Genomic DNA, 13,677 nt, shown 5'->3' with positions numbered 1-13,677 from the left:
AAAGAAAAGTGCTAATGTGGATGCATTAATGTTCTATTAGCTTTCTTCCTATTCCCTTTCAGTTGTTAAGAGCTGAAACCCACGACACAAATGAATAATGATAATAAAAAAACACAAAGAGGAATTCTAAGTTTCCAAATCCTTAAAAGTTTTGTAAATGCCTTGGAGTATCGGTATTCTTGGAACTATACCTGACAGCTGGCCGGATACAATGGAGACTGTTCATGTGTCTGTGCTGCCGTCTCTGCTGTGACATACCTGAGCTGGCTATGTAGTCAGTGACACCTGCACATAGCCCCTGTGATAGTGTTTTATAAGAGATAAAACTTGTTTTAAAATTCAGATAAATAGTCACTTGGATGAACTCTGGTAGTTTATGAAAATAATTTTATAAACTTATGAAAGAAAACTTTTTCAGGGGATATTAAGCAAAGAGACGGAGGTGGCTGATAGCTCATGATTGCTAGCACCTGGTTGTTGGATGCAGGTCCCCTCTGCCTCTGCCTTGCTCTTTCTTTCCTTTTGTAAGCATCTGGCATAGGTCATGGCTGGAAACAAACCAGTGGTCTAGGTGGATCTTTGATCATCCTCATTTGCCTTGTCTTTATTGCGTGATTCAGGTCATCCATAGTCCAAGACAACCATTACTTCAGCGGGTTCGGATCATGCCCTCGGGGCTGTAATTGCTCAGCTGAGTAACGCCACCAAGTTTTTGGAAATTTGCAGAGAGCTATGATTGCACAGAGTTGCAGTGAACCTGGGCATTGTACGTGCACAGAGCTGTTCTCTTAGGGTGTTTAAAGGATTTAATGTAATAGTAGTGTACACTGAAGCAGAAAGTGTGATAATCTTAGTTAAAGAGCTTGAATAGGTGGCAGAAGCAGCGTGGAAGTTCACAGCGTTTTCAGTGAAAAAAATCTTTTGTATGGTTAGATGAATATCCTCTTGTCTTTTCCAGCAAAAAGAAAGTTCAGCGTTTTAAGATTACTCCATGCTGGCTCCATAAAGCTTCCTTGGGTATCTAGCTCCTTTGTTTTGCAGTGGGGTTTAATCACTTGCAGAAAATGCTTGTTATATCATACACTCTTCAACCATGCACATTATCCCTTAATTATATACGACTAAGCCCCTCTTGACTATAAGACATGTTGTTTGTTCAAACGCACTTACAAATCCATTTTCTTATCAGCTCTTTGCTGAACATTTACACAACGGGGTACTGTTTAAATATGAAAATAAACCTTTTTTTAAAAAAATTGTTTGACCCACCCACCTGGCCTCCATCTGTGATTGTTCTGTCTCTGCAATCTGTTGTCTGCTTTTCCTCAGCGTGTCCTTTATCTTTTTGGATGGCTGCTATCTTTGAGCGGCTTTATTGCCCCTCCCTATTTTCTCTGTGCTTAGTAGAAAGTGACATTTCCAAATCATAACGATCAGCCAGGCAGATTTGATACGCTCACTGCTATAAGACACACTTCTGCTCAGAGTATGCAATTAGTAAAGACAACTTCATTTCGCAGTATCACAACTCAGGCTGTACTATTTGGAATTAAAGCATTGTGCGAATCTGGAAAGTTTTCTCATAAAAACTTGTAGCAGATAAATCTGTCAGAGTTAGCAATGCTTTTTCTTACCACAGACTTACTGAAGCAAACCCAGGAAAAGTTTCTTCATGTTTTATTCCAGTTCAGTTTCATATCAGCGAATTACTATGGTAATGTTTTTCCTTTATATTTTTTTTTTTTCATTAAAGGGGAGCTGTATGTTTATAATCTCTTAATAAATAGATACTTTAATCTTTAGATAAAGAGGTTAAATCCATTTTTATTTTGAAAGATTATAGTTAAATACTTACACAGACAGTTTAAATTTCCACTCTATGCACTGATAAAAATGTTATCTTCAGTGAACCTGGAAGGGAATCCCTTCTTATAAAAATTTGTGTATTTTTTGTTTCCTTTCTGGAAGTACTTCTATTTCTTCCCATTCCAAGCCAAGTGTAACTGTGGAGAACAGTTGCTTTTTCACATTAAAGTTCCTCCAAAAGCACCGTGATGGATTGATAGGCATATTTTTTTTAAGTAGGACAATCAACATTAAACGTAGGAATATCGGAGACCAGGACATGCAACTAAAGTTAATTTTAGATTCTGTAGCAACGTTGCGCAGAAGTGGAGTCATTTCTCTCTTGTGGGTTTTTAGAAGCTAGTCTTTTGTTTGGATGGATTTGCCTGCTGTATAATGATGGCCTTGAGGAATGTGTTACAGAAACCTGTGAAAAATTTCTTCTGGATTGAGGCCTGGAACGGTAATGGTAGGTCATTGTCCAAAGGAAACAAAATGTGTTATTAAGTTATTTTAATTTCATTTCAATTGGAAAGCTTATAGAGATGCCTGCTTCTGTTCTATTTTATGAGTAAGCCCTCCAGATTTATTTCTTGCCAGCCAATTATTAAGCACCATTACAGTTAAATTAAATTAAACATCCACATCAAGTTGATTGTCTCAAAGCTTCAGGAAGCCTACAGCAACAGATCTATTTGCACCACTTCCTTTATAGAGAACTTTATCCTTGAACTATATGGTCTAAGATTCCCCCAAAAGACCTTCCTTATTTCACAGGGGACAAAACAATTTCATGAAAGGATCTCAGATTATCTGAGGGCTTCATGGGAAACTCTCCCATTATATTTGTATCTGGATAGTTGCTGTAAGGCAGGATTTTGGGGCATCAGGAGGGAGTCATCTGTGTGAAGCGGGAATCTATGGCATAAAGATAGACAGAACGAGTAAACCTAGTAGTGTTCTCTCCACAGAAGTACAAGAAGCTGCTCAGGTTATACTTTTACTATCTTTACATGTTATTAATGCATCGATTAAGCATTGCTGCTGAAAGAAGTGGTTCCACCATTTCTCAGCCCCCTGCTTCTGTACTGTGCCTTCACAGACATTGAGAGGCTCTAGAGTGAACTGGATTGAGGAACCAGTAAAACTAACAGTACAAAGTTAGTTTTGTGGTAATATGTCAGAAGATTTTATAAATAAGGCTTTAGTGATGAGCTAATAAGGCAACATATGAATGATGATGCCTGTATAGGGAAGTATTTTTTATGTCTTGCAGAAGTAAATTGTTGTTGGGAAACTCCTTTGTTAGCATAGGTACATCTGCATTGTGTTTTAGACATCAGTGTTGAGCCTTTGAACAAAACCAGACTGGCTGAGCATCCAGGCTTTTAGAGACAAGTGTTAGGTGAACTTCATGGCATCCTGGGAAGGAAAACTTGTCCTGGTATCCTTGAGCTGGCTGGAGCCAACACCGTCCCACCCATGCCTGCTCACGCTTGGGGTCAGGCAGGCAGGTCAATATATGGACTCTCCTGGAAAGTCTCAGAGGGGCAGATCTCAGGCTGTAGGCAGCCTGAGATGTTCCTAGCTGCCTGCATCTGCTCTTCCTGTGGCAGTGTAGGCTGTCTGTCCCCCACAGCCATGGGACTTGTCTGTTGAGGAACAGTTCTGAAGGATGAGAGGCAAGTTGGAAACTTGAATCTCAGTGTACCTAGATCACAGAATCACAGAATCACAGAATCTTCTTGGTTGGATGGGACCTTTGAGATCATCGAGTCCAACCAACAAAAAAAAAAACAAACCAAAAAAACAAAAAAACCCACAACACCAAAACCAAACCAAAACAAACACCCACAACCCCACACCACACCCACCCACAAACAGACACAAACCAACAGTCTCGGGCATTAGAGCACGCCCTGAAGTGCCATGTCTACACGTTCCTTAAATACCTCCAGGGATGGCGCCTCCACCACCTCCCTGGGCAGGCTGTTCCAGTGCCTGACCACTCTCTCAGTAAAGTAATTCTTCCTAATATCTAATCTAAACCTCCCCTGCCGCAACTGTAGACCATTTCCTCTGGTCCTGTCATTATTCCCTTGGGAGAAGAGGCCAACGCCCACCTCTCTACACCCTCCTTTCAGGGAGTTGTAGAGGGCAATGAGGTCTAGATCGCTTTGGCTGGCAGATCTGGCTGATGTGTCTATGATCAGACTAAAAATGATCATATGTCTATGACAGACCAAAATTTACCTGTATTTCCACTCTCCCTCTGATGATAATTTAGAAGTAACTCCATCAGAAAAGCTATTACTAGTATTCCCTTTACCAGTTCATGTTCTTCTCCCAGAATTTTCTTGGTGTTGTTCCCAGGAAGGGAGAAAAGGGGCAGCCAGGGAGTGAGAGGGGTTTTTCAGATATTTGGAAACTGCTTTTGTGGGGTTTGGTGAAAAAAACAGTGACTTCCTGATCAGATGACTCTGACAGCCAAACTGGCAAGATTATGACTGTTTATTTGGCAAGAGAGATGAGAGCCTTCAAGGGACTTAATAGGCATTAGAGATGCTCATGTCAGGGGACACATCCACTGCTCCGTATAAAAGGTCATCATCTCATAGTTGTGTTGCAGTGGTGCAGTGTAGCGAGGTTGCTATTTAGAGTAAGATGGTCTTTTTTCGTTTGTTTGATTTGAGGTAACGAGGCTAAAAGATTCTAAAATAATGGAGTTGCTTAAAAAAAAATCAATAAAAGAGAAAAAAATAACAGGGCCTGCCTAGCAGCCAGTGCTTTCAGATTCCACTGTACATTTCTACCTTTAACATCATAGAATCATTTAGGTTGGAAAAAACCTTTAAAATCATCCAGTCCAACTGTACACCTAACACTGCAAAGTCCACCACTAAACCATGTCCCTAAACACCACATCATTTAAATACCTCCAGGGATGGTGACTCAAGCATTTCCCTGGGCAGCCTGTTCCAATACCTGACAGCCCTTTCTGTGAAAAAATTTTTCCTAATATCCAATCTAATCCTCCTCAGCACAACTTGAGGCCATTTTCCCTTGTCCTATCACTTGTTACTTGGGAGAAGAGACTGACTTCCACCTCGCTGTAACTTCCTTTCAGGCAAGAGCTATACTACCTTTCAGGTAGAGAGTGATAAGGTCTCCTCTGAGCCTCCTTTTCTCCAGACTGAACAGCCCCAGTTCCCTCAGCCACCACTCATAACTAGAGAACTCACATTCTCTAGACCCTTCACCAGCTTCATTGCTTTGCTTCATATACATCACCAGCACCATTCTTCTTTGGACGTACTCCAGCACCTCAATATCTTGTAGTGAGTGACTCAAAAGTGATTACAATATTCAAGGTTAAAGATTTTTTTCATTAAACCCAAAAGCCTTTGCTACATTGGAAGGTCAGGTAAGCAGACCATGGGAATCTTGTTGGCTTTAAATTCAAAGATTTTTTTTTCAAATTATTGTTATATTTTCCAAAAGATTTATCAATGATTGGATTTTACTGTATTTTTATTTAGAAAACCAGTCCACCTGCACAACACCGACATCCTTCTCCCAGCCGAATTAAGTTATTTTCATTACTACTTGGAGCTTTTTTCATGTATTTCATTCTCTGTAGAAAACAGAAGGAAACCTTCCCTGGACATGTTGGCCATCATAAAACACCATTAAACACCTCAAAGTGTTCATTTGTGTATGGACAGACAAGGTATGGCTGTACAGAACCTGTATGATGTCACAGGAGTCGAGTCATAGCGTTGCTACTGTCCAAGTCCCTACCGAACTCAGGAAGCTCAGTTTGTTATTGAAGTGGCAACACTGTATATGGGAAGCTAGCTATGTTGTAGACTATACGGAGTTTTTTGGTGCTTGATTGTGTGAGCTACACCCCGAGAATAGGGAAGCAAAAAAGTTAAAGAAAAAGCTCATGAAAACAATATATTGTATTAATTTCATTACCAGTATTTCTTCCTTTCTTTCTTATGGCTGTTAGGAAAAAAAAAATAAACACCAAAAAACCCACCCCAGACAAAGACTTTAATACAGGAATGTGACAAATTTAGCATAATTTTTTCATCCATCTGTTTAGAAAAAAAAGCACCACTTAAACTGTAGTTCTCATAGGCAATTCCTTTTCAGTGCAGTAATGTCTGTTGTCTGCTGATGCATCTAAGGGATGTTATTCCGCTCAGTTAGATAATCATACAACTTTCCTATCAGAACACTGTAACTTTCATAACATACATTAGTTAGTGGTCTTAAATTTCCTGAATTCTTAATAACTGTAGTTTTAAGAGATTTTTTAGTAAAAATTTAAAAAAGTTCATAATTAAGTATTACCAAGTCAGCAAAAGAGGAAAAAACAAACCCCAGAACCCAAAGATGCAGAAGCTATGAGCAAATCAAGTGCACTTTTCCATTAATTCTCTGACTGGTTGAGAACATTTCTGAAGAAGATAGATAAAATTTCTCCTGCTGACAAAACTTCAGGCATGGATTCATTTTTTTTGGTCACAAACATACACCATGTCCTGCAAAGTGTGGGGCGATTGCTTCCAATCTGGCTAATCAGGCCAGCTGTCACTCAACTCTGCACAGAAGCTGCTTGAGCACCTTGCAAACCTAATCTTGAGGGAAGAGCATGGTGGAAGGAAAAAGAAATTTAAAAAAAAAAAGAAAAAGAATGAGCAGGAAGGCCAGAAAATCTTTTCTCCTTTCATTTCTCTAACCCACCTTTCACTTTTGGATTTTGTTCGTTAATAGAGTTGCATCTGTCTGTATTTTTATGTCTTTGTATTTCTCACATGTTAATTTTCCCCAAATTTTCATGGTTGCTTTATATTTGTCGTTCCCAAGAAAGTCAGTGAGAGGAACGTGCCCAAGTCCTTGCAAACTCTGAAAATGCAGAGAAACATTATGTCATAGCCTCAATGCACAACTTTTAACTCACCCAGTTAATTAATTCCGCTCAGACTATGCTAGAGTTTCTTTAATTGCCATTTAAATGCAGTCTTTTATGTACTTATTGAGAATCATTAGATTCGAAGTAGTTTTGCTGTTACAGTGTAGTGACACTGGGTATTCTTTGATTTGTGGGATATGTTCTTCAACCTTATTACCTTCTCCTTGTGTATAAATTAGCCAGAAAAACATCAGAGTATTTCTTTGTGCCCATGTTTCTTTGCAACTAGATAAGTTAAAAAGGCGCGCATGATGACATACTCAGGTTTGTGTTTTTTTTAAAGCAGATTTGCAGAGAGGTAAAGATTTCACTTCATTCGGTGAAAAAATCAGAATAAGTTGCTATCACTTAGCAAGCAGTCTCTTTCTGGATCTCTATTTGTGTGAACAGCAGTATGTGAACAACTCTCAAAAGACATTAGCAGGACTTAGGACAACAAGGGCATATTAGGCTTAGGAAATGAATACGAGGTCTGAGAGATTCCTGACAGGCAACAGCAAACATTCGGTGGATGATGTTATGCAGCCACAGGACAGTCCTATTTAGATATGTCATTCACACTATAGCTGAGGCACCATTAAGAGTCTTGAGTTTACTCTGGCTAAACCATACAACATAATTCCTTGGTTGAAACATGAATAATCTTTAGATGCTATTGCAGTTTAAAAATCAAGCTAAAATAAACATCTTTTTCAGCTAGACATTTATCATTGCATAGTAGTTAGACAAATAAAATACTACAGTCTAAGCTCCTTATAAAACAATATATATTAGGTGCCAGAGAAGGCATAACAGATGCCATCTCTCACTATAAAAGTAATTTACAGTTTCAAACATAGTCATGGCTTGAATGTACACAAATTATTGGAAAAGGGGATCAGAGGTTATAAAGTCTCCTTTTGTTACTGGATTTCTTATGTCTAATATTTCACATTGAAATCCACATTTGGGAATTATTTTATAATGGTCTCCTTTCAGTTTATCTAAACTTTTCAGATACATTGGCTAAAAAGGGCCTGTGGCTGATGTGATCTACCAGCCAAGTATCTCGTAAGAGAACAACACCCCCCAAATTATTTTCAAAATGTTATTTTTGATACTGTGGAAGATTAAACATTTTGTATTTCTGGTGTCTCCCATGCCAAATTGTCATATGTTTGTAGCAGGTTAATACAGAAGGGGGTTGACAAATCTTGCTATAATCACTACCCCATGTTGTTTTCATCCTTCTTGTCTGCTGCTCATTTTCGTTGTGAAAAACCCTAATATATCAGTGACAGGAGGTCTGGATTTGTGGCCGACTGTTATAATTACTCCCACTGAGGCATTGTCAATAGGATTAAAATAAAGATTCTGGACCTGTCCATCGTGGATGAGGTCAGCAACACTAGCAGTGGGAGTACTGTTTCTGCAAGCTGTGCTTTCAGTCCTGACTTATGGAACTATAGACATTAATATGAAGCAAGTATTTGAAAGCTCCAGTAGAGAAAGACCAGCCTTTTTTCTGCATTAGCTAAAATATCCATCTGTAATAAATAATCTAGCAGCATCCATCTATGTCCTGACCGTACATATATGTATGTTAATTTTCAAATGTATCAGGGCCCCAGAGAGCTTCAATTACAGAACAATCCATTTTGCATTTTATAATTAATAAAGTCTTTGCAGCTGCATAACTTCATCCAGGAAACATCTGCACAAACTCCTTGTGTATACATAATTTCTGTGAAAAGCTGGTTAGCTGAATTGTCTTTAATGGTTGCAGGTTTGAGGGGAGGGAGAGGGTAGAAAGGTAGGGAGTTGATTAAGATAACGCAAAACAAATCACAAGAAAGGAGGCTTATGTCCACACAGATATACAACAAATTCTAGCCACAGCCTTTAGGAAAAAATACAATATATAGGATCACTTTAACATAGCCAACTTACTTTCCATCCTTTGACACTGACTTTGAAAAAGTATTTTTCACATACTTTTCAAATTAAAGTATTTTTAAATGTTATTTTCATCTTCTTCAGTGTGCAGGAAACTCTGGCGTGTACGCCACTAAAACTTACTCGTGGCGACAAAGTCAGGGAACGGTGAGCAAACCAGAGTAAACGGACAAGCTCTCTGTCTCTGCTAGCACAGTATGTCATCTTTATTTTTCTCCCCTCGCACCAGTCTACTTTTTATAACAGGATCAAGCAGTAATTAGTGCAGTCACCTCCTTGCAAGTCATTATGTTTCATTATTTTCGCATAAACTGAAAAATTGTTATCAAAAGCCATGTTCAATCAAGTGTCTAACATGCTGAAACAATTGCATGCCCTTTCAGTCTTAAGCTGATATGCCAGCCAGAAGCCTTGCTCTTCTGCAAATGGATATTTCTTTTTTAATTTGTTTGTATTATTGTAGTAGCAAATAATTTTCTTGATTAATGTGTCACTGCCCTACAACTGTTTACTCTTTCTCCTTCGGTTATATAAACATCGGTTGTTACACATGTCACTCATAGCCCTTACCATATTTCCATCATCCCTCCCAGCTTAAGTTCCCTTGCTCTCCTAGAAGCAAAATGAATCTCCATAGTATTCGTAGTGAAAAGGTTACATAAAAATGAACAGTACTTAACATGTCCCTTTTTTCCTTTTTCCTGTCCCACAAGTGGGACTCCAGACTGCTGCTTGCTGCTCCCTACATCTGCCTTCGTTCCCCCTTCCAGAGTTTCTTGGAAATTTTTTGTGTAAATATGAAGAGAAAAATATACATTATTTGATCCCTACCAGGCCACTAAGGCATGTGATGAGCTCACAGTAGAGAAGCTGCTATTTTTCTATATAAGCTGCAGTCAGCATCTCTAGTTACAACAGCTAATGCTGTGTTGTGCCACAGATGTGGCATCGTAGCTCTTAATAGTGTGTGTTAATTCCTCAGTATTTACTTGTGGCTTTGCAATATTCCATTATTTTCAGTATTTGTATAGGCCCTTAAATGATACCAAGGACATCGGCTCAAAATGTTTGTGACTGCACTGATTGCAGTGGGCATATGTTAAACGTGTATTCCAGCAAGTACCGTGCCCTGATGCCACAACCTTGCCCAGCCTTGTACCAGACCCTACCGTCACGGTACGTCCTTGTCACGGCTGAGTGCTGCTGGATGTACAAGAAGAAAGCAACTTAGTCCAAGCCAAGAAAGACTGCTAGTGTCATCTTCAGCGGGGTCTTTCATCGTATACAGACAGAAGAGTGCACCTCTTTATCTAGGGCTTCCAGGCAAGGAAGTTTAAATATGAAACGACAATGCCCTGCTCAGTTTCAAACTGCAGCTCCACAGCATAAGGAGACTCTCTCATCCGAGGGCCGTTCACATCGTCTTTGTATTTCACGGTGGAACTCTGCCAGCTTCCCAACAAGAGAAAACTCTTTGCTTTGCAAAGGAGGTGGGAAGATTTTCTCTGTGAAGCAGCCACGGCTGTCGCAGACAAGTAAACAAATCCGAGGTGCTGGGTGGCCCTGGAGGGTCACTGGTGGTCAGTCCCTAACAGAGGTTAAGATATTAAGCAAAGAATTGTGCCTTGGCTGAAGGATAGTTTTGTTCTCTATTTATGGTTGATTATGTAGTATGTGGGGGAAGAATTAGTAACTAATTTTTGCATTATTTCAAGACTGCTTTAAGTTAGGTTGGTTGGTGTTTTGCTGCGTCTTTGTGCTGTCAGTAAAGTTGACTGCTCTTGGTTTGAAACCTTTTTCTGGAACGTATAAGACCTCGGAGCAGCTGTTTGAACAAAATAGGAGCTTCATCTGGGTAGAGCTGTTCTATTAAATTAGCAGCTGTAAATGACACACCACAGTGAATGGAAGTAAATTCATTTTGTGCTGGCTTTCTTCCCTTTCCCCCACCCCCCTGTTTTTTCCAGTACCCCAGAAGCCCTTCAAGTAGCAAAAGTACTCCTGGGTCTTAATGTGCTTGAGGAAGATCAAATGAGTTCACATTTTACTCAGATCAACAATAACGAGGATTATGGCTACAATATCAGGATGCTGCCTCGCCAGTTATACCCTTCTGCTTATCTCCCATCTTTGCTTGAGTTCTGTACCTTGATTTACAGTATAAGCCCCCTTTATAGGGAAGAAGTGCTGCTGATGAGTGTTTTCCTGCACTATTGAATTGAAACACTAAAATGGATGTGACCAAATGCAATTTGAGTTGCCTCAAGCTTTGCCATGAAACACTTCTGTGGAACAGTACCTGTATTTATCACGTTTAGATTTGCACGTGCAGAGCTCCAAGTAATGTTTGGCTAATATGTTTTTGTTTTTTACAATTTTTTTAATGTTGCTTATGGAGGTAGTGGCAGTGGGGATTTTATACCAACTGCCCCTGTAATCTTAAAAATATTACATAAAGAACTAAATTAGATCAAAACAGATTGATTTAAAACAGTGTAGAACAAAACAATGTATTTAAATTGCTTGTAATATTAAAAAATTCACCATGGCAATTTGGCAAGATAGGACAAAAGGGAGGAAAAAAAGGAGTCAAAAAAGTATTTTTGAACAGTTCTTTCCCGTCCGTGATCTGTAATAGCTCACTGGCAAGTTATCACACCTTCATAAGTGGTCCATCCAACACCCTGGCTTGGTACAGTTTTCAGTTGTAAGTTTGTTGGCAAGGACAATGATATATGTTAAAAACAGAAAAAGATTCATAACTCCCCAATTTTTGAGCAGTCGAAGTATTCCACTGCCAGGCTTTAAAAAAAAAGATTTTTGTGACAAATTTAAATTTATGAAGAAAAATGGGAAAATAATTTAATACCTCCAATGAATACTTTCAATTAGGCCGTGTACCCTTGCCTGCCTTCCTTTCTAAAGAACTATGAAGTTTTTAAGAACCTTTTTTTTTAAAGCACTATTTTTATACTGTTAAAAAATTCAATGCTGGAGTATTCTGCCCTTTATATTTATGTGGTGTAAGAGTTGAAGGGATGGTAATTAAACGGCGTCACAAGCCTCTTATTGGAAAAAAGGCTAATGGAATTGTAACATAGTACAAGTGCCTGAACCTGATGCCTGTGGTACGCTGTGCAGGAGAATAAATGGCTTTCAGTCATGTAAACTAGTCACAGACATTCAGATCCTTTGAACTCTAATAAGAAATGCACACTTACTTTAAATAGTAAGTGACTAAGCATATAAATGTCTTGATCAAGTCATCAGGAAAAAAAAAAGTGAAAAGGGGTTTTCTGTTTACGTTTTGTTATTTCTGTCTGAAATCTCTATTTTACCCTCTGCGTCTTTGCTGTGTAATGTTCCCTGCTGAGAAGGACAGACTGGAAACACAGTAGGGATCTTTGCCTTTTAAGCTGCTCTTTGCTTTGCAGAGGGCTGCGCGCTGGAAGACCCGGTGTATTTGTCCAGTGTTTTGCTCGGTGTGAGAGGAACATGACTATTTAAGAAAGGCAGGAAACTATTATTTGGTAATTTTAGCCACATTTCAATTGCAAGTACTGAAAGAGCAGACAGGAGTTTAAATATATGTCTTAAGGTACACGCATACAAATCAGTTCAGCTTTTGTGCTCTTTGTCTTTGGCCAGGAAATTCTGGAACAATCTTGAATGAAGGTGTGAAAGGATAATTCTGAGTTAAATTTGCCACAGCTATGAATTCATGGGTCATGTTTATCCGAAGTGTTTCTCCAAAATTCTTTCTGTCTTCTTTTCTAAATAGCATGTATAACAGTGACTGTGGTAGAGTCAAACTATAGCATGTTTTACAAGCAGGGCTAGATTTTCTTCTAACGCAAACTTGTGCCCCTTTGTCAAAGTCAAAGGATACATGCTTTGCCTGCTAATTTTCTCTGCCAGGTAATTTAACTTCCATCTACTGTTTTTTTTTCAGCATGACAAACTCTAAATGTTATGGCGATTTCTGCCCTTTAGGCATATTTTTCTTTAGAAAGTTAGTATATTGATAGAGAGTAACAGAGGGCCAGAATTTCCTATCATTTTATATTGGTATGATCCACTGTTGATTTACCTAATTCATCAACTTTAATCTACTGTTATCTTAAGTATTACCACCATTTTATTCTCTCAGATGCAGAAAATTCATCAGATTAATAAGAGTCATGTCACTGTAGCTACACCGTAAGTCCAGTCCAATGGCTATTTGAGTCAGATACCCTTCATCGACTTCGGTGGGATTTGGATAAAGCTCATTGTTTTCATGCTCTTTCCACCATTGCTTTACCAGACAACTGAAATAACTGTTCCAAATATCAGTGTCTTTGGATACTTTGCATTTCTGTTCTGAGAAAATATCCAAGCAAATATGAATATAACCAAAGTAAATTCTCTCTGTCTGAATTCAGAATGACTATTTAACTAGCTTTAATATTTTGATACCCAATACTAAGTTTCACCCGCTGTTCCCTTTTCTTTGCATATAGGTGACGGCTTAAGAAGGTTAGACTGTCTGTTAGGGTTGGAAAAACAGAATAAAATAGTGTGGTTGAAAAAGCCTCTGCTTTATTGGAAAGTTCTGGAGGACTTTTGTGTTCTGTTTCTCATATTGACAGTGTTTGTAAGTTTGCCCATAACCTCACTGCTGAAATGGAGTCTTAATCTGTTTCCAGTTTTAGCATTGTCTGATCCCCACTTCTCTCTTCCTCGTCCCCTTCAGCTCCCATAGTTTATCCACTCTTAAGCTGGCTCTCTAGGTTGCAGTTCTCTGCTTGGAGAATCATTACGGGTGTGCTTTATGGGTGTTTCTGCTTTGGGAACTGGCAGTATCTGAACGAAGTATTTTCTAAACATCAGTTGTGGAACACAACACATTTTCTACTTCCGTGTGTTCACAG

The 13,677-nt window shown here is 38.9% G+C and overlaps 1 protein-coding gene across 6 annotated transcripts in view; it reads left to right on the top strand.

Annotated features, from left to right (window-relative positions):
• EPHA7 (EPH receptor A7) overlaps positions 1–13,677 on the top strand; it is a 164,122-nt gene that overhangs the window by 41,613 nt on the left and 108,832 nt on the right. The window lies entirely within an intron of this gene.

The sequence above is a fragment of the Numenius arquata genome, chromosome 7 (assembly GCF_964106895.1).
Source record: "Numenius arquata chromosome 7, bNumArq3.hap1.1, whole genome shotgun sequence".
In the NCBI taxonomy this organism is placed as follows: domain Eukaryota; kingdom Metazoa; phylum Chordata; class Aves; order Charadriiformes; family Scolopacidae; genus Numenius; species Numenius arquata.
The sequence above is the reverse complement of the archived record's forward strand: the minus strand, read 5'-3'. Positions and strand labels throughout refer to the sequence as shown.